General features: G+C 40.8%; 1 protein-coding gene across 3 annotated transcripts in view; it reads right to left on the bottom strand.

The window, feature by feature from the left end:
• CCNY (cyclin Y) overlaps window positions 1-22,616 on the bottom strand; it is a 214,003-nt gene that overhangs the window by 86,319 nt on the left and 105,068 nt on the right. Inside the window, exon 1 of one of the 3 annotated variants that reach the window (XM_008683937.2) lies at window positions 8,540-8,608. The exons of the other annotated variants lie outside the window; for them this stretch is intronic. The gene's annotated coding sequence lies outside the window, so the exon portion shown is untranslated. Of the gene's footprint in view, window positions 1-8,539; window positions 8,609-22,616 lie in introns of those variants that run through there. 3 annotated transcript variants of the gene reach the window in all.

Here is a 22,616-nt window from a genome sequence, read left to right on the forward strand (position 1 = left end):
CTAAAGAAAGTGCATCTTGACTGTCAACCATCAACCAAACCTCAAGCACAGGATATAAGAAGTGTCATCCTTCAGATCTTTTCCCTTTGTTTCCATAACTAGGAGGCCATCAGCCAGGCCACGAGAGGGGCGTGGGAGGTGTCCCTGTTCTGAGACAGTGTTTCAGTCTGGCTCAGTCCATAGTCAGCCCTATCTTGTTCCCTACCCCTCATACTCCTTCTGCAGTTTATGATAACCTGGATATCTGAGCCCAACAGCCACACACAAGCTCCTCTGATAACAAATACCATATCCTGTTCACCTTAATACACCATACAGTGCTCAGCACAGAGCATTCTCTTATGTATGCTCAATAAATGATTAAATAATGAATAAAACCACTGAACCTCACCTGCTAAAATGAGGAAGTAACTGAGTAAGGAGTCTTACAATACTGTACCGTGTCATATTACTTCGATGTCATATTCGTGAAACTTCAGAAAACTTTATGTAACAGAGCACAAAAAATAAATATGTTCCACAAACACTTGATGCTGATTATTTCCTCTGAGCTTTTGCTGCAGGTATTCTCCTTTTTCTCTTCCATTTGCTCAAGTCATATTTATAATAACAGCTTAATACTTAGTGTATGCTATGTTCCAGGCAATGTACCAGGGCATTTCACCTACAGGAAACCCAATTCCTCACCATAACCCTGAAGTTGCGAAAATAATCCTCACCCTAATTTTATTTTTTTAATGAGGTTTAGAGAAGTTAAAGAAAATCCCCCAAGCTCACACAGCTATAAGTAGTTGGCAGATTCTAAGCCTGGGTGAGCAGGGAGATCTGACCAAAGACAAAGGTCATTCTTTTCCATAACACAATGCTACCTCCGACCCATGAAGCTACCTTCGACATTCAGAGATTCTATATTAATGCCCCCTATTGTTCCACTAGCATGCAACAGTGGACCAAAAGCTAGGGGGGCAGAAGTCTTTAGAGCTTTTGTGCCTTCATTCCAGACTGTCACATGTTGTTTTATGCTGTACCAATGTATTTACCTCAGCCAGTAATCCCTCTTTTTTCTTCTTTCTTTCTTTTAATCAGCCAGTAACTGAGAGATCAATTAACTACACTTATTAGACCTGGTGTGAAATATCCCCCACCACAAACTGCAAAACAACATGGGCCCCAAGTAGATGCTCACCCAGTACATGTCTGATTAAGTCATGGGTGTGTCATTCCCTGCCCATCCTCAGCCTCCAGGCAAGTCATAACGGCATGATGGGTTGAGCTGGGGTAGGAGCCAGAAAGGGCAGAGCACCATTCTCCCAGCCCCTCTATTAGACTGGGAGTCACTCTAACAAAACATTCACTCTTCTACCATAGGCCTTCCTACAAACTCTAGACAATGGGGACCTGCCTTGCTCAGAGTCATGATGCCTCAGAAGACGCCAGCCACACCATTCCTTCACACCTTTGGAGAAGATTCCATGGCCCTCTAAGAGCTCTAGACCTAGGAGCCTTCTCTCAGCTCTCCCTCACAATGTGTCTGCATCCCTGTAGAGTAGACTGAGGAATGCCATCTGAGCAAATTCCATCTAATTTTACCCCTTTCTAAGTCAAAACTTTAACAGAATAAAATTTCTTTACAAAATATGATGGACCTGCCTGTGTGTGCTAAAGAGAGTTTGTTCTCTTCTGTGTGGCTCGGCGTTGAGGTCATGAGGTGTTTGAAGGAGTTTCTGCTTCTCACGTTTGACTTTTCTGTCTCCTCCCTTCCTGTGTGTGGGTCAGCACTCTTGCCTCTCCATTTTCTGCTTTTAATTGACTAAGCGCTGAGAAAGAAAGCTGTTTTGTTTGTTTAGGACGGAATGCAAAGAAGGAGCATGAGGAGTCCACTAGGACGACCCCCTCATACCTAGGGCACTGATTTCCTGAGAGTGGAAACCCCCTTGTGAATAAGACATGCAGCCAGGATTGGGGAGCACTGGTTTAAAATTTCATCACACAGACTTTAGCATGGGCTCTGGCCCCACTCCCCACGTGTCTCCTGCATTCTAGACAGCTAAGACAAGAGACAGGGAGGATACGTAGGATTATAGTACTTTGCTTGTCATCTGCCTTCACCCGTCCCTGCTCACTACAACGGAACCTCTGAGGGAAGGCAGCTGAGGGAAGGGACCTTCTGTCTTGTTCACTGTGGAATCACAATCACTGCTGCCTCGAGCGCCAACACAGAGTAAGCATTCCACAGATCTGCTGAATGAGGAAGGAATGAATGAGTAATCTAATTAAAATTTCTCCTCCATAATTAACTCCACAATTCAAAATCTTTTATAGACTCCTTACGAGTTGGAACAAATAAATTCAGGAAAGAAAATTTCAATGAACTATGACAGCAGGAGAAAGTTGATTCTTTTCAACTGTAAAAGAGAGAAAACAGTGCAATTTCACCAAAGTAACCAGTTGTAAGTACGCAGCCACCAGGATCAACAATTCTGAGATCTGCTGGCTGAGGTCCTTCAGCACACTGACATCCCCAAAAAGCCCACTTCCTCTACAGAAGTCAAGGGCAAGCACACAGAAACTACCCTATAGGAAAACACAAAACACCTGTTTTACCTTCCAATTGTTTTTTAAACAAAGAGCACAAACACACACAAACACACACACACATTTCTATCTACCGCCACCAAAAAAGAGGGGGGGGGTAAGAGGAACGAAAAAATAAAGCAGTAAAAATAACAGGTGGAAAATTTTTAGAGAGAATCCAACTCTACTTTTGCATTTATGATTTCCCTAGAAGGGAGTTAAAAAATAAAGCCTGAATCTGGACTACAGTAAAATAAATGTACAGGATCCAATAGAAAGATGAGTATAGGTTTATTTTATGATCCAATTACTACTTATTTCTAGCAAGGTACATCATCTGTCAGAAGAAACTAAAGGCACTAAGGGGCACAGACTCCCTGGGCTGAGTTCTGTCTGTCCAGCAAGAAAGAACGGGTAGGGAGTACATGCAATGGAGACCTGTGGACAAAAAAACCAAGAGCTCCTGGACACCACGAGATGAGAAAGAGCACACTGATTACACACCAGATGGAAGCAGGGCAGTCAAAACCAGAGATTTTATTTACAAGTCACATCCAAAGCAAACGGAGAAAACTTAAAACTGAAACCGTGCCTACATAACCAGAGATTATCTGAAAGTAATAAACTAGATAAGCCAAGTATATAAGTAAATAAGATTATAAAAGAGTATCACTTCAAAAATGGAAAAACAGAATACACAGTTCAGGACAAAAATGGTGGAGCCAACATGTCAGAAAACCTGGTCAGACAGCTACACTAAAATGTGAAAACTAAGGGGCTTCCCCTGGGAGAATTTTCAGAGAGGGAGAGTATGGCTCACTGCTTGATTCAGATATATATATATATATATATATATATAACAGACGACAGAGAAAGCAGAACTCAAACCCTTTTTACAGCCATTTATATCCCACAGAATCTGAAGATTATTCTTTCAGTCCCTATATGTCACTCTACAGCACTTCTAGGATTCCTGGCAGTGAAATTCATCACATCCGCAAACGAAAAAAAATCACCTATTAGTATTTTACTCACTTTCAGATCTAATATAGAACTTACATTTTAAGGAGAAAAAGAATTCACTTCCTACCTCAATCTGTAACTACAACCTGCCTTTCAAACATCCCAATTCTGAGGGAAATAGAAAAGGAACACTGTGCCTTCTGAGGGTCACCTCAGACACAAGGAAATGTGATGCATAACTAATGATAAAATTTGAGATGCAACTACCAAGGCAGAGCTGTTCTGAATTTAATCAAGTCCGCTGAGCTTCAGAGGGATGGATAATAGGCAGCCAGATGGACAAGATTTGCATTCAGAAAAGCTACACTGGAAGATCCAAATAAACGTGTCTCAGAATCCTGGCATCAAAGACCTGCCGCCCAGTTTAATGAAACCTGAATTAAAACAATCACAAAAACAAAAATGTTTAAACAATCCATTTCATTTCTAAAGCTGAGTCAATAATAAGGCAATTAGCCGAGCACAAGAGCAGCTCAGTCCTAATTCTTTTCTTGTTCCATTTGAGTGCTCAAGCATTGCTGCCACATCAGGCTCTGATCCAGGTTGCACTGAGAGCAACAGACACAGAGCACGAGAGTGCCTGAATTCTCTCTCCGTAACTATCTGGTGAATGGCGAAGTCAACTTCGTAACTCAAACACCTGTGAGTGCAATTATGCACACCCCCGTGCACACAACAATCGTTACTCTTCCACAAAACCTGAGACATCGAGACATGGGGTAAATATGAGAGGAAAAACACTGGGCTATAATGTTACAGCAAAGCACCTAGAGTCCGCTATTTTAAGTCAGCATGACTATATAAAAGAAAAATAACACCAGATTTTACCAGGGCCTTAAAAGGGTCACTCACATTTCCTGGTTTGTTAAACTAGTAAACAGTGTTCAATAAAATATGCTAAAAGCTATATGGGCTCAGCACTAGTCCTAGCTCCTTCTCATGACTCGGTGAGAGGACGAGTGGCCAAGCCAACCAATGCCTGTAGAGCCCTAGGCATCCTAGGCAGGGGGTCACGAGATGTCAAGGACCAGAGGGGCTGAGATTCAGAGGTACCCCATGCATGCGGAGCTTCACTGGGTTCAATTAACAGCAACCCCATGGAGAGCATTTTCTTCCAAATTTTTTATGGAAGTTTAAGTGGAGCCTCTGATAGATTTCTCTGTGTCAGAGAAAAGAAGGGGAAACAACCATATTTATTCAATTTTTTTTCCTACTGCTATCTGCCAGGTTTGATGAAGTTTGATTTTTAAGGCAATATTTTTCTCAGTATTCCAAGAAATCCAAGATCAACAACATATTTCTACTTTGTATCTTTCAATTTCAGTTAATCAATGTGACTATCTTGAAACAGGAAATCTTACTTGTTTGCATGATATAATGAACTTCCCTTTAAGAAGAGAAAAATGTTAATAGTGATTAGCGTTATTTCAATGGCTTTACTCGGTGAAGGGTATTTTCTTCCATAATTATAATGTCCAAGAGAGTTCATTAAAATCTAACCTTTCCATGGTTACTGTATCCAATGGAAGGGTACATTTCACTCTGAAAAAGTTTTCAGTAACCGCAAGCCCTTTTGAAAACCCTCTTGGTAAAATGTCCCTTTCCCCATGCCATTCCCAGCTGGTCATCCACATCATCCTTCTGAGATGTTAAAGCACTCAGGGTTCTGTTGTAAGTTCTCGCCAGCCTCCTCTACAAAGTGCTCACTGGCCTTACTCTTACCCCAGAAGAATTATTTTTGGTGAGGACTATTCAACAAGAAAACCAGAATGAAGGCTATGGCCGGGGAGAGCACTCCATCTCTGGACATAACGACACTTCAGAAATGAGACTGGGCACTGTACACACACCACCTCCCCCAGATACGCTTCGCTCAGCGCCTGCTGGACAGTTAAAGGCAGAGGGCAAAGGGCAGCCACTGCCGTTGTAAAGGACCAAGGGAAGGGATCAGACTTGTATTTTTAGCGAATCCTTCCTTCAGGCCACCATGAAGATCTTCCTCCACTGACCAAAATATTGCTTTCTGATTTTAACCTTCCACCACTCATGATCAGGTTTGCCCAGTTTTTCAAGGAGCAAACTTCAGAATGAAAAGGTGTGCTATGCCTTGATTTACTTCTGCTTGTTGTGCCACAGTTCCTGGGTGAGTTTCACAGTCCATTCAAGATAAACAGCTTTTCAGGACACCTGTACTTCACCAGTTTGCCCGAGTCTTTCCTACAGATGTCATGTGGTCCTCCTTTGGTTACACGACATAAGCTGGAATGGCTTCTGTGCTGAACGGTGTAAAGGCTCCACACTGCTGTACCATAAAGCATGGTGCTAAGACCCTGGTCCTGGGAGTCACCCAGAGCTGGTTCATGTCCTAGTTTGACCACTAATAGCTATGGGCCCTTGGGCAAGATCCTTAACATCCTTATGTCTCAGACATTGCCAGGATTCCTACCCACACATAGAAAAAGTCAAGGCAGTCAGAAAGAAAGAAAAAAAAAAAAAATCATGTGCTTCACTGAATTCCTATCTGCTACACAGTATAATACAATGTTTGCAAACTCCAAATTAGACCTTTTAGGAGGACAGGATATCAACTTAGAGGATCATGAATCATACTTTTAAAAAATGGAATAGAACAGAAAAGTTCAGAACATAATAAATATAAAATGCATAAGGGTAAATATTGTTTCATGTGTGCTTACGAGTATAAAATACGGATTTGGATTCAGATGATAAAATGTATTTTCTTACTATAGGTCGCAATCAAAAACCCGGAAAACCACAAGTGTATCAGTAAAACACCAATATGGTTATTACTAGAAAGAAAGCAAGCCCAACTGCAAAAAGCCTTAAACATACCAGATTTTCTTTCACCTACTGATTAAAATATCTTAAAGGGTCTAGTAACTTGAGAGAAAAAAGTAATTAAAAAGAATCCAAACTAAGCTACCAAATGCTGCTCAATTTAGACATCCAATAACAGCTTTTGCTAATTCAAATATCAGTATCATGTACCTTCTCAAATAGTAATTTTGTAGATGGCATCTGTAACTTTAAGTCATTAATTCCACTCCTGGGTTTTACCCTACTGTATATGCAGTATCATCACACTTATAGGTCATACAGGTTGGCGGGTGGGGCGGGGGATGGTTTAGTTGTTTTGGTGGTAGTGGTTTTATTTTAAACATATCCAGCTTTTTAAAATACTAGAAGAAATTGCACGTAAATATTCACAGTTCTCTCTGTATAAGGCAAGCTACAGGAACTCTTTCTTTTAACTCTTCTGTATTTTCTGATTTTTCTCTAATGGGCATAGTGCACATTCAAAATGGAGAGGATGATATAACAAACCTTCCTTTTTAAGTATTTCAATGCCACACAGTTTTTGAATTTTACCAATAAATTTCCAAAGTCAAAGAACAAAGAAATTAATTCTAAAATAGAAATGTCAGCAGTCGCTTAGACAGAAAAGGAAAGGGTCAGTAAGAACTTCACACCATGAAATGGGAAGACAAACATTAAAAATTAAACAAGTAGGGGCGCCTGGGTGGCACAGCGGTTAAGCGTCTGCCTTCGGCTCAGGGCGTGATCCCGGTGTTATGGGATCGAGCCCCACATCAGGCTCCTCCACTATGAGCCTGCTTCTTCCTCTCCCACTCCCCCTGCTTGTGTTCCCTCTCTCGCTGGCTGTCTCTATCCTGTCGAATAAATAAATAAAATCTTTTAAAAAAATAAATAAATAAATAAATAAAATAAAATAAATAAAAATTAAACAAGTAAAGGTTAAAATTTATTCACCTCTGAATAGGAATATTGTTTCAATCTAAGATAAGCAGGGTTATGCCTGGTTTAAGGCAGACCAATATTATTACTGATCTGGTATGAACTAAAGAGCTACTTTGATGTCTGAATTAAAAGGGAAGAAATTCATATTTCCTTTCTCATTTCTGCAGCATTTAGCCTAAAGGTATAGTCAGAGGTGAACAAAAATAACAGGATAAATGAATAATCACTCTGCGCCCCAAATGGAGAATGAAGTACAAACTGTTATAGGAGGATGTTTTCAACATCATTTCAAAGAGTTACATATCCGATATGTATAATCACTATTTACCATCGTTTCTCCGATGCTCAACAGGACAAGTTCTACAAGTTCACTGCCCCCATGTTCATTAATTCATGTAGGCACACAGAGAAATTTATTAAGCTAATAAACAAAGTATTGGCCGGATCCTGACATACATTACTATCTGAACTACTGGAAGACAGTGTCTTATTAAATACTGCACTATAATACCAAGTTGAAATAAAATTATGAATGAGATTGGCACTGCTAGTCCCAATGCTGCTTACATTCCAGTCGCCGTGAAATGCACGCAAGTGTTCTATGACGGGGCAATTCTGAGGCTGGCTTGGGATGACAGTGAGAAGGAGAAGGTGTGTACTGCCCAGGCCTTTCCCCAGGGGGAGTCAGTAACTAACCAGGCAGTCAGCAATCTCACATGGAGCTGCACTGTTCTTGGGGGTAAAAGACAAGAACTCCAAGCTTGCCCCCAGGTAACAGGTCAAGCAAGCCCAGGCTGACCCAAGAACTAGGAGGGACTGGCCTCAGAAAGCTCCTTAGTGTGCCTATATTCATTCTCAACCTATATTCTCTTCTCAAATCTAACCATCTCAAGTTGAGTGTCATAGAGAATTATTCCTCACAAAGTGCCAAAAAAGGAAGAACTAAATCAAAAAAAACTTGCTTGGAAAATTACTCTGTTACAGCCTTTAGCCTGGCTACACTCTGATATCAAAAGATTCTGTGTTAATCACAGATTTTCCAGTTATTTTAAGAAGAAATGGAAAATTACCAACTCATTCTGAGTCTGAGGCACTTGGTAACATTTCCAATTTACCAAGTACACACACACAAAGCTAAGAATACAGCCAGCTCTGAGCCTACCAAGCAAAACAACTACACCCAAGCAGCTGATCGATCTGTAATGGAACAAATCCTGTTTCTTCTTTTCTCTCTCACTTCAAATTCATTTCTGTATAGGGAAGGAGAAATAGAGGAAGAAGATTATTTCACAATTTATAAAACACATGCTAATACATTCACACCATGATCTTCTTTAAGTCCTTATCCTTATCGACACTACCTCCTATGCTGGGAAATATATGTTTTTTCTGCATAAACTCTTTAAAAAAAAATACTAATTTGTGTTACATATAAAATTTATTTGGTGTTTAAACAGTGAATAAACCTTAAAAAAAAGAAATTAGAGGTTATAATTGCAGGAAGCATTTTTATTAAATTTAATAAATGAATAGAAGGGCTCAATACTAAAACCAAAAGATTTTATAGTAGGGGCACCTGTCTGGCTCAGTCAGTTAAGTGTCTGACTCTTGATTTCAGCTAAGGTCATGATCTCGGGGTTGTAAGATGGAGCCCCGCATTGGGCTCTGTGCTGGGCATAGAGCCTGCTTTTAAGATTCTCTCTCCATCCCCTCCCTCTCTAATAAACAAACAAACAAAAGATTTTATAGTAGAATTCCCCTACCCCTCAACTCACCTTTTTTGAGCAAGGGAATAGAGTCCCACAGGAAGTAATCTCTCCAAGGTCCCAGATAAGCGGTGACTAGATCACAGATCCCCTGGCTCCCAGCCCACTGCTCTATCATACTAGGCTTCCTTTAGCAACACGGTCTGCTTTAGACAAAAAATATGACCCCTTGCATTTAATAGTGTCATTCCCCAAAACAGAGGACAGAGAGAAAATTTTAAAATAAAATTTAAAAAAGTTTTTTAAAAATCTACCATATCTTATTAAAAATACTGATTTACAAAATGTAAAAAAAAAAAAAACCTACCAGTATTATCACTACCCCTCTTGAGTGCCTCATCCCCAACATTCATAATATGAAGACACAGCTCTAGAACTATGTAATCCTGACAACATATCCTTCCTAATACACCACAGAAATCTTTCACAGAATAATCCCTTTATCCCTCTTTATCCTGGTCAACTCAAGAAACCTACAACTCTCGGGGTTTCCCTTAACATCCCAATTCTCTACGCAACCTCTAAGGACATCCTCGAACTCCCAAAACCCTTCCTTCTGAAACTTACAGTCGTCCTCAGCATCATACTCTGTATCGTCCACACTCAAGTGTTCCCTGCACCCCACTGCTCTGAACACACCTCTACACGGTCTGCTAGTTTTCTCTCAAACCCTATCACTGCCACGTTCATACCATGACTCCTTTTCCCTCCAGGCCCTGCTCTTCATCACTATCTTTCCCATGCTAAAAATCAAGGTAAGTGATCCTGCCACTGCTCATGACCTCCTGTCTGCTATGACCACATCCTCACCCTACCCTAGCCCCCTGTCCCCACAGTCACACATCCTGTGGTCTGTTGGTCCAACACCAACACTCCCTGACCTCAAAGCCAAGCAATCCCCTCCAACCATCATCTCCTATCATCCCAGCTCTCTCCCTCTGGTATCCCAACCCCAATTCCAATCAATTCTTCAACCCATCAAGACCATACACACTGATTCTATTAACTTTTTGCTACCTCATCCTTTTTATGACCTCACCTCTTTATCCAACTCAGAGTTAATGAGTCATCAATATAGTGGCTCCTTGGTATACTTGCTTGTCACCACACTCTTCCATCCCTCTATAGAACTCTCTTGGTAAACCATAGATTGGGCTAAATCCAACTCTTCACCACCTCCATATCTGTCCCAGCAGCTGTACCCAGCTGGAGAAACATGCAGGGTCATGTGCCTGGTCCCACTTTTCAATTCTTGACAATCCTCCAGTGGGCCTTTGGTGTTGCTAAGCAGCCTCTCTCTATTCACAAAGTTCCTCAAACCCCCACCATCCCTCTTACTCTTAACTTGCTGCCCATCCAGCCGAGAAGAGAGAGCCAGGAGAAGCACTGCACCCACTCCCACCTTCACTCTGCCCAACTACCTGCCTCTGTCCCTCAAACACCTCTACCTCATTCCTATGAAGACACACGCTATGCTCCTTCCTAAGGCTGACCACACCATCCCTCTCTCCCAGCTTCTACCACCACACTGTCAGCTCCTTTTCATTCTCCCTCGCTTCTTCTTTATCTCCCCTCCCCAGGACTCAGGACTTCGTGCTCACACCTCAGGCCTTTCCCTCTCCACCTACACTAAGCCTGCTTGGTGACCTCAGCCACAAGACTCTAAATAGCTTCAACATGCAATGACTTCCACATGTCCCCTGCACTGACCTCTCCCCTGCACTCCCACACTGACCATTCTACAACGTCCTTGACAACCTACTACAGCAATCAAAATCAACACATTCAAAACCTATCCCCCTTCCAGGCTTTCCCAGCTCACCAGACAGCAGCTCCACTCCTCAGGAGACTCATGCCTGGACTCATGTTCCACTCCCCGCTGTTGTCCACACGCACACATCCAGTACATAACAACTCCTGTCAGCTATACGCAGGGTGCAACCACTCCTTACTCCTCAGGCTGCTGCAGCTCATCCTTTCCCCTGGTCTCATGCTTCTGCCCTTGACTCCTCCACAGAAGCCAGAGGAATCCTGTCAAACCCTAATTTGAAGCATGTCTACTCAAAACCAGAAATGGTACCCACTTCAGAGTACCACTGAGAAAGTAGTCCCCACGGCCCCAAGGTGGGACATGCTGTGCCCTTGCTGCTTCTCCAACCACAGCTCTCAAGGGTCCCCTTGCTCCATCTGCTCTCATCACATGGCCACCTTACTGCTCCTCAAACCCACCAGGCACATACCCACTATGCGCAGAAGGCTTCTCTCCCAGATAGCCGCATGGCTCGTTCCCTCACAGCTCTCAGGTCTCTGCTCAAATGTCATCTTACATAAGAATAACATAATAATAATGTCACTTTATATAAATATTACCATAATACCTAAGATATAGTGGTTATGAGTGAGGCACTGTTCTAAGAACTTTATGTATATTAACTTATTTATTATTTCGTACAAATCATTTAATAATATTATTATCCTCATTTTACCAATAAGGAAACAAACATGGAGAAATTAAAGAGCTTGCCCAAGCCACACAGCTAGTAAATGATGAAGGATGCATTCCAACTCAGGCAGTTCACTGGCGTCCCCTGGTGGCAAAGGTGCTTGCTTTCCTTCACCAGCTAGAAGGGGGCAATGGGCTGGAGGCGAGCTGAGCAAAGGAGCAGAGGCTTAGAACAAGCGGTTCTGAGAGCAGAACATGAGCAAGTAGGTACACCATGAGCAGCCAAGTGCCACACACAGACACCTTTATCAAAGGAAATCCTGCGATAATCCTACACATTTTGGTTAAAAGCATATCATTTGTTTCTTGCCTATTATTTCCTTATCAAACTATCAGTGACAACAGCCACATCTTCTAATCAAATTACAGACCAAGCACAAATAGCCAACCTTTGTAAAACAGATTGAGCAAACCAGTGAACAGAAATCACATGAAGCCCAGAAACTACCAAAGTGTCACACATGCTCATTACTTCTGGCATTACATAGCAAAAACGCTATACTTGGGTTATTATTTATAAATCATTCAAGATACTGAAATGACACAGCTACTAAATAACACCTCAAAGCTCTTGAAACCTTAGAAATTCAGGTTTTATTTATTTTCAATCTTGCCATATTTTTCTTAGGAAACAGAATTGTGTAGCTAAAAATCCCTAAGTGACTGAGATGATGATGATAAACATTAGTATCTCAAAGACCTGAGTGATGTCTCCTATCACCTGCTTTTACATATAAATAAAAATACCTCTGTGGTTTATCACATTTTTACCAGTAGAACACAGTCAGTCTCAGTCTCTCCTGGGTCCAGCAAGCTGGTGCCAAGGAGGTTGGACACAAATGGACCACTGTTTTCCACCAACAAAGACCCTGGCAAAGAAGAGAAGCCATTCATCAGAGACAAGTTGATGTGATAATATTATAATTCCTGTTCATGAGTTTTATGTTCAAAATATACACTACACATGGCAATTGTACACTACCACGGCTTTACTAAAAGCAGGGAAATGACAGAAATAACTTCTTGCACAAACTGTGTCCTGAAGGTCAGTTAACTTAGGACAATCAGGTACAATTTCAATTAACTAAAATGTTCTGTATTTAGGGGGGGAACTCCACATTTTTCCACTGCGCATATCTGTCCAGTGCCTAAATCAGACATACACTTTAGGGATTTATTTGACATGTTAAGTATTTTGAAGAGAACTTTCAAACCTCACTGATTTGTTATCTCATTTCTCAGGCAATTAATAAATAACAGAGCATTGCACTGTGGAATCAAACATTGGTTAGAAGCATATCATTTCTTTCTTGCCTGTTATTTCCTTATCAGACTACACGATTACAGCCACATTTATTTGAAAAGGTTCAAACAGCCATCATTTCCCTCCATATTTTCTGCTGGTCAGCTACCAATCAACAAAGACTGATATCTAAAAAAAAAACGATTCACATTTTAGAAGTCTACAGGATAGTCCAAGTCCCAAATTTTCTCCTGTGACACAAATAACCACAAAATATTTGGGGAGGTCAAAGGGACTTCCTGATTATTTTTTAACAGAGCTTCCCAAAGACCTTTTCTTATGAGAGTAAAGGGTGCTAAATACAACCCTAAAACATGAAATATTTAGAAGTAAAAGCATCTACTGTCCACGACTGATTCTCAAATGGTTGGGGGGGGGGGGACAGTATGATGAAGAACAAGAATAAATAAAGCAAATGTGGCAAAATGTTACCAACTGGTGACTATAGGTGAAGTTAATCCTTCTAGTCCAACTTTAAGTTTGAAATTGCTTACGAAGAAAACATTGAAGAACATTAGTATTAGCAGGTTTACTACACAGGGAAAAGTTATTTAAGAGATAAACTATCTCCCCCGCACACTCCATCTTTTTTTCCCTCTCGTTTCCACCCTGACTACCTCCTTTCCTAAGCAAGCATCTATGAAGAGTAGTCTGTCACCTCCTCCTCCCTGCTCCACGTAGCGTCAAAACATGGCTTCTGTCTCCTCTCAAATGAACTGTTCTCACCAGAGTCATCAATGACTTCCTAGTTCCCAAATCCGCCAACAAATTTCAGCTCTAACTGTACTCCATCTTCTCTGATCGGGATGTGGATTTAACTCCTGCTTGTAAGCTCAGTATCTCCATGCAATTTTCTTCCTCTGACCCCCATATTTTGCAATGTCATAGAAGATCCATGTTTTGCCCCAACTCATGTCAATTCCTCATGCAGTGCCTTCACAATGTTCTTGAGGCTCCCACAGGCTCAGTGGGAATGAGTGGGGATCATTTAAGCAATGTCTGCAGTGGGTGGAGAGCGGGAACCAGGAGTGGAGGTGGAGCAGCTTGTCTCCTGGAATCTGACATCCCTCCCTGCTCGACCAGGGTTGGATTTCTTGCTCTAAATGCTCTCATTGGGTAGTTAGTTCCTCCTACAACTGCAAATACTTATTTATAATACCTGCCCAATTTTATCCTTTAAGGCGTACTTCTCTGATTTCCAGACCTATACTACCAACCACCCATGGGCAGCTGCATTCACTATCCCACAGGCATGAACTCACACAGCACCAAAATGTACTCTTTATTCCAAGACCACAAACTGAGTTAAATGGCACTGCTGGTCACCTTCTTGTCCAAAGCACAAAGCTAAACATTTCCCAGATTTCTTCCATTTCCTTATCCCTCACATATCCAAATCCAGTCAACTCTCCTATTTAACTATATTTAGAAGGTCCTCTCTTATCTGCATCATTACTTCCACCACCTTAAGTCCTCATCATCTATCACTTGGACTACTGCAAGATACTCCTAACTCACCTCTCTACCTTTTGTCTCCTGCATCCCCAAATCCATTCTCCACACTGCTTTATTAGGATTATCTTTTAAAAATACAAATCTAACTTAATCTGTAAAAAATTGTGAAACAAAAGACATATGAAATGGAGAAAAGTAACACAAAACTAGATCATGGCCCCATCCCACAGTTCTCCTAGTTTCCCACCGCCAATCATCAGTGGGGCTGACATTCCTCCCTGTGGCCCCTCCCAGGTTCATTACTCATATCCCATACGTTCCAAACATGACAATGTCTTCTGTTCCCAAAAGCATCACGTTGTTTCACACCTCTGTACTTCAACTGGTTTTCCCTTAGCTAGAAAGTCCTTGTGCTACAGGCAAACTCCTATTTGTCTTTAAAAACTATGTTCAAGGGGCACCTGGGTAGCTCAGTCAGTTGAGTGTCCGACTCTTGATTTTGGCTCAGGTGATGATGTCAGAGTCATGGGATCAAGCCCTGTGTGGAGCCTGATTAAGACTACCTCTCCCCTCTCCTTTAGCACCTCCCCTGCCCTGCACACACTGTCTCTCAAATGAATGAATGAATGAATGAATGAATGAATGAATGAATGAATGAAACTATGTTCAAATGTCAAGTCCTGTAAGTAGACCTTCCTAACTCCCACCAAAGAACCTCTTATCCAAGCAATTTACAGATGTCTCTGGTCATGTTATTTCAAAATCTTTTAATTATAAAGCTATATCTCTCCCCATATACTATGAGCCTGATGCATAATCAATGGCTAATAAACTGAATTAATTTTATATCCCTTTAATGACTCACACTGCTTCAAATCCAAAGTTCTAATTCAAGGTTACTAATAATTTGTCACTTACTTATTTCTACTGTGTATATATCTACATCTTCCACTTCTACCACACTGATGTTCTTGTTCATGAACCACCCCCAAGTGGTCAGCAAACTTCACTTACTTATTTCTACTGTGTATATATCTACATCTTCCACTTCTACCACACTGATGTTCTTGTTCATGAACCACGTGGTCGGCAAACTTCTTCCATAAAGGTCTAGATTGTAAATATTTAAGACTTCGCGGGCCATACAATCTCCACAGCAACTACTCCACTCTGCACTGCAGAGCAAAAGCAGCCGAAGCCTAGATGTCAATGATGGTCATGGCTTCAAGCAGCATAGTCCGCCCTGTCCTAGACTAATTTTCACCTCAGTTTGTTCGCACAATGCCTTCTACCCCGGAAAGCTTTCTTTTCTCTCTTCTGTATGCCCACCTGAGTTCTCTTCTGCTTAAACCCAACTGTGATCTAGTGCCTTTACTCAGAGATCTCAGACAATGCTTCTTTTTCTACATTTTATCAGTACTTAAAATAACAGCTCATTTGATATTTAGCCTCTGCCATCCAGTGACCATATGAGCCACTTTGCTGACTTACCACCACCATAAGCCCTGACGGGCAACAAGCCCTGACTTCAAGCTCTGCAAAGACCCAAGCCTAGCTCATGATCCTACACATAAGGAGCGTATCAACACTCTCTGCGAACCATGTAAGCTGACATTTCTATCCCACGTGTTATGCCCAGGTACACTTTCACTACGGCTTTACTCAGACTTTTAAACTATTACTCAAAATCTCATTCCTTTATAACTATTTCACCATTTTATGTATTTTTTATCTAAAACTACAAATGAAAACTTTTCCTTTCATATATATATTCTTTTATAAGGTTGGGTATTTTTTTAAGTATGATCATCTATGATCATCTTATACCCTACTCCCAAGTTTACTTTCCAGAGAAACATATTTTCTTTTTCTCTTACAAGGAATCAAAGGTAAAAAGCTTCATTAACTGAATTAACTGTATTAGAGGCATCTACACTTTAAAATGAGGTACACCAGTATTAACTCTTATCAGGTTTATGCTAATAACCCACTGCTTTTTTCCATTTAAACATCTAATTTCTGAGCTAAAGCCGCACTAGTGGAGCACTAAAATCAAGAAAACAAGTGTACACAATGCAGATACACAGAAAAAGAAACCCTGTGTCACTTTCTTCTAAGGCCACAAGCGCGTAACATCTGGAAAAGCTCTTATTCTTCCTGTCAATGTTGCTGTCAGAGTGAAAGTAATTTCAAAAAAGACTGTTTCTGCTTCTTTGCTAACAATAGTTTAAAAGCCAACTTGTTCTCCACTTACAATGGCTCCATTCTGCAACATGGTAAAACAGGCTGTATTCAGAAGGAAGAGGCCAAAACACCTGTCAGTGCTGCAGAATCTCCCCCACCCCCACCCCCCCACCTCACCCTCAGACACAACATGCCCTACAGCGAAACATCATGTGAAGAGAGGGCCTAGAAGAACACAAGCCCATCTTCCAAAGAATGAGATTTTATGGAGTATATTTTTGCTCAGGCTATTTTATAATTGTAGCACTTGGAAATCAGAATTAAGTTTCTATATTAAACTTCTACTACTAGATTCTACGTTCCTTTAGTGTGAGGACAACTTCTATGAAACTGACATTTTCAAAAATTTTATATTTCAAGCAATTTAAGTCAGTATAATCTTAACATACCCCTTTCTTTAATAAAAACAAGGGGGTAAAACAGAGGAGAATTTCCCTTCTGTCATAAACATTTATCATCTTTGATTTTCTATTACAGGCCTGGTCTCAAGTAAATAATCTATATGCATACCATTCATTCATTCTAGCTCCCTAAGAGACTCCACCTCCATATTTCCAGTAAAGGGGGTCTCGTCAGGGAGGTGCTGCTTTAACAATATAGAATGAATTCTGGATTGGCAATCATAATACACTCAGCTGGAGAAAAATCACACCATTTCTCAGTGACTCAATCTCATGGCTATGTAACAGAAATAAGAGCAGCCATCCTTAAACAACTTCATGGGAACACAAGACAAATCAAATGGTATGTAAAAATAATTGTGATGCTTGTGAAAATCTAGTCATATTTCAGCTTATCTAACTTATAACTTAGACAATCTCTCTAATAGCTTAATTAACAAGAGTTATTAACAAATGTATGCAATGTTTATCAGAAGGCAAAATAACAAGGGACTGGAGTGTCCTGGTGTGCTCAATTATGGGTCATTCTACTTTGGAATCTGCTTCAAGCTTCACCATTTCTGCTACCCAGGGTCTCTGTATTTCTAGAAGTTGGAAGTGCTTTTTTTCTTGAGGTCTTTTTTTTTTCTTGCTATAGATGGTTGCCATTACTGGAGATGTTCCAAGGTACAACTGTTCAAAAACTAGATGCCATAAACAGGGGTCTAGAACACCGGTATAGCAGCAGTCAGAAACCTCAAAGTTTATTCAAGGACATCTAGGAAAGAATCATCTGGAGGAGGCATAGGAAGTAAGGGTCCAGGGCAGGGTTAACCAAATCCTGCCCCAGGTTGTTTTTGTAGGTAAAGTTTTACTGGAACTCAGCCAGGCCTGTTCATTTACATCTTGTCATGGTGACTTCTGCAGTATTGTGGCAGAGTTGAGCAGCTGAGCCAGAGATCATGTGGGACTTTCTAGGAAGAGTCCACTGACCGCTGGTCTAGAGCTAAGGAAAAAGGCCAATGCTGAATACTGGGAACCATCTGGATACAGGAAGTACAGATGTCATTCCTCAGGAAAAGAAGACTGTCTATGGTAAATTAATTTCCAAGAGGTGTACAGGCAAAGGCAAGCAGAAACCATCCCAGAAGCTTTAGAAATAGTCCCATGCTCTATCCCCCTGTCTCCCAATAACATCCTTCCACAGCCACTCTGTTCTAAGCATAAAGCAAGATTAGTTCTTATAAGAAAAACCACAAGAAACGGAAAATAACTGTGTTAAGCTTTCTGAAAACGTTTAAAAAAAAAAAGGCAATACTATTCCATCCTTTTTATCCACTTATGGAAGAAATATAGGGATAAATCATTTATTCAAGAGTTTCTTACCCTGTAATGCTAATTATCTCAAAAAACTTTAAACACTTGAAAGTGTTTGGAAAGCATTTACATAACCCAAATATAAACTTTAAAAATAATTCATGCACTTTGCTCACATGAGAACATTTTTGCCCTCATTCCCTACCATTTGACTTTCCTTTGTACACAATTAAAACAACACAGATAGGGTGTGTGTTGATATGTTTTGCATACTGTAGAAGTTAGTAAATTTCTAATGCAGCTAGTTAAAGCAACCCTAAATATGTAAAAGTAGGTATTTCTATCCCCATTTTACAAATGGAAACTGAGGTTTACAGAGGTGAAATATGCAGTCACCAACCATAATGATGGGGAAACTGGGGTTTGAACCAAGTCTGCTGGGTTCTAAAGGAGTAAAACATTTTAATGTGATTTCAAAATGCATATAAGAAGGTATGAAGTGAAGGGAAAAAAAAGGAAAATTCCATAAATACAATGTAACTTCAACGATGTAAAGAAATAAATTAGAAAAAATAAACCAGAAAGAAATAAACAAAATGTTAAAAGTGCTATTCTGAAGGATTCACAAATTCAGAATGATTTTGTTTTCCTCTTTGTATTTGTATTCAACTTTCAAATTCTATGGTGAGCATTTATTATTACTATAAACAGAAACAAATGTAATTTTTTCAAAACAACGTTTTTAGAAGTATAACTATTCAGGCCAGTTGAAGGTCAGAGCAAATATTTTCATACATCTCAATCAAGGTCAATGGACACTCTATATTTCAGCACAATTAAATGACTAATGAATCATTAAGGAGAAGTTGAATCTTGTATAAAAGACTCTGCGTTAGAAAACGAGAAGCCCATCATATGTGCCATACGTGCTTACTTCCAAAATCAGAATGGACCTTAGAGGTCACTGGGTCCAACTCACTTAACAGATGGACAAACTGAGGCCAGAAACTCAAGTGCTCTCCCAAGGACTTACTTTGACTACATCATATCAGAAAGATTTCCATCAAGTACAGGTAAAATTAAAAGTTTCAAGCATGCAAAGTAGTAAGCTTCGATTCTTAGGAAAAGTCACATGTATGTACTTCATGTCATTCCCCAATTACACTGATAAATAAGACATTTCCCATTATTTCTAAGTAGTTATAAACATAAATGGCAATGACTACATCACTGTCTTTATAGAAATTTCACTACATCTTATGCAGCCTCTACTGCCAGACTGCCTGTCCTTCATGGTTAATTTCTGTATTTGTTGCTAGAGCTTAGAATAGCATCTGTGCCATTTTCCAAGCTAAAGACAGATAATCGTTTGTTTCAATGCTAGCTCACTCTTTCTTTTCCTTTCTTGGCAAAACTGGGTCTGTGGGTATTAACACAGAGATCTGGATTTTGTAATTCTGTTCTACAACCACCTTTAATGGCAAGGTAAAGGAATTATCATTTGTTTTCCACCCTTTCCCTCCTCCCCCCCTCACTTTTCCTGTTGCTAATGCATGTATGTAATTAATAATTAATATGCTGCCACAAAGTGATCTGAGTTTATAGTTCAGTCATAGGTGGGCATGCTTCCCAAAGATAATCATTATGGTCTTATTTCTGCAGAAATGTGAGGGTAGCCCTTGGCACTGTCAAACCTCTGAATTCTAAGCATCTATCTAAGCAGAATAAAGAAATCCCACAGGATTATTTTAAACAATTCTCTCAAGAAATTCAGACAATATTCTCTCCCTCTTTTTTTTTTTTTAAGATTTATTGTAGAGAGAGAGCTTGCACGCATGAGTCGGGGAGAGGAGCAGAGGGAGAAAGAGAGGAGAGAGGGAATCTCAAGCAGACTCTCCACCAAGCACGGAGCCCAGTGTGGGGTTCGATCCCACAACCATGAGATCATGACCTAAACAGAAATCAAGAGTCTGACATTCAACCAACCGAGCCACCCAGGCACCCCGGGACAACATTCTTTCACAGTGAACAGTAGGAATTCTTGAGCCATTCTTCAGAAGCTTGAATATGAGCTAGAAATTTGCCCTAACCAAGGTAATACACAAAGAACATTTTCATGAATACCCATAAGAACCTAAAGAAAAACAGGAATGACAAAACTAACTTTAGCAGGAATTACCCTTTAAAGATCATCCAGTTTAATTCCTTCCATTTGTAGAAGGCCCGAAGGCACGTGACAGCAGCTCTGGTCATATAGCCAGTGACAGGGTGGGAGCAGGGACCAAGACTCCTGTATACCAAAACTAGCACTTTTTCTTCCACATATGCAGCCTGAAGATTCCAGAAATCCAACTTCCAAAGGCAAAGGTACAAAGCAGACCACAACAGGGAAGACTTTATCCTTCTTTTAAAGATTTTATTTATTTATTTAAGAGAGAGCGCTTGCTCTTGCACGCATATGAATGAGCAAGCACAAGCGGGGAAGGGGCAGAGGGAGAAGCAGACTCCCCACTAAGTGGGGAGCCCACTGCAGGGCGTGATCCTAGAACCCTGGGATTATGACCTGAGCCTAAGTCAGACACTTAACCGACTGAACCACCCAGGCACCCTAGGGAAGACTGTCCCTTGATGAGGAAGTGGGGAGTGGCATACTACTCACATAGGTGCACTCAGAAGCACCTTGTATCTGTTCCTGGTGGATTTCCTCTTCTTTCTGCTTCTGGCTGGGGAGAGAAGGGTGGGAATGTAGGAACCTCAGGCCCATGGGAAGTCAAATAAGGACACCTAGAAGGTGACTCTGGTCTTTCCTGGTCACAAAAGACCATTTGGAGAGCCTCTCCAATTCTCCCACCAGGGCATTACAACCAAAGTAGACAAGTCATGGGATTAGGACACCTCAGAACTTTCTACTTTCAAAAAATTCCCAAATTGATCCAGGCCCTCTAGTATACTGCTGGTAGGAAATGTAAACTTCTGGGGTGGGCAATGTGGAAATATCTATCAAAAATCAAAATGCATATACCACTTCCACTTCTAGGAAGATGAAATGGATGTAGTTTCCCCTACTTCTCCTGCTAAATAAAACTAAATCCCTGGACATTGTATACGAAACAAACATAAGAAGACTCTGAAAGGTGAAGAGAACAAAGCAGACTGGCTAGGAATATCAGGACCAGAGGAACAACACAGTGGTAAGTTCTGTGATTTTTTTTTTTTATTTTTTACCTCATATAGCTCAGACTTGGAGCTGAAGAAGCAGGCAACTAGCAAAATGAACAAATGCAGACCAAAAAAAGCCTGCTCTCTCTAGCCAAAAGCACACAAAGGGACCCATCTAGCAAGACAGGAAACTTTTAGACAATAACCACTCTACTCCAGACAAGCACCACAGAAAAGACTGTGGCCCCAGCTCTACTCATACTAAGAAAGGCTAAGTGGGAAGCCTAAATGTCTACACTTGAGAGGTGGCTAACAAGGCACCCCACACCCCTACCAGAGTAGGGTAAGAGAAGGCCAAGTAGGGAGCTAGCCGGGACTTCATTTCCCCACTGGCCAGTAATAAGACCCCCCAACAGCAATAATAAGAGAGTCACCCATCCCAACACCCCTTAGTTGTCAAAAGAACTTGAACTTCTACCTCTATCAGGCAGTAACAAGGCAGTCAGTGCCCCTCCTATCTCCTATCAGTGTGATGTCATAAGACAGCTAAAGCAAAACGTTTAGAAAAGAGCCAGGGTCTCACTGCATGATAAGAAAACCAGGACTCAATCAAAAAAATCACTCATCATACCAAGAAGCTGGAAGATCTCAAACTGAATGAAAAAAAAGAAAATCAATACATGCCAATACTAAGACAACACTGTCTCTGAGTTATTAGAATTAGTATTAGAATTATCTGACAAAATTTTAAAGCAGCCACGATCAAATTCAGTGAGCAGTTATGAACACACTTGAAACAAATGCAAAAATAGAAAGCTGCAGCACAGAAAAATGGGAGTCTCAGCAAAGACACAGACAATACAGAGAACAACCAAATGGAAAATTTAGAGCTGAAAAATAACAACGACCAAAATAAAAAGCTCAGTAGATGGGCTCAACAGCAGAATAAACAGGAGAGAATCAGGGAACTGAAAAAAATGAAGGGAAGGAGGGAGGGAGGGAAGGAAGAGAGGGAGAGAGGGAGGGAGGAAGGAGGAAAAGAAATTATCCAACCTCAACAACAGAGAAAAATGGACAGACTGGAATTATAAAAAGCTGGGAAGACTGCGGGC

Source organism: Ursus maritimus, unplaced genomic scaffold (assembly GCF_017311325.1).
Source record: "Ursus maritimus isolate PB19 unplaced genomic scaffold, ASM1731132v1 scaffold_31, whole genome shotgun sequence".
In the NCBI taxonomy this organism is placed as follows: domain Eukaryota; kingdom Metazoa; phylum Chordata; class Mammalia; order Carnivora; family Ursidae; genus Ursus; species Ursus maritimus.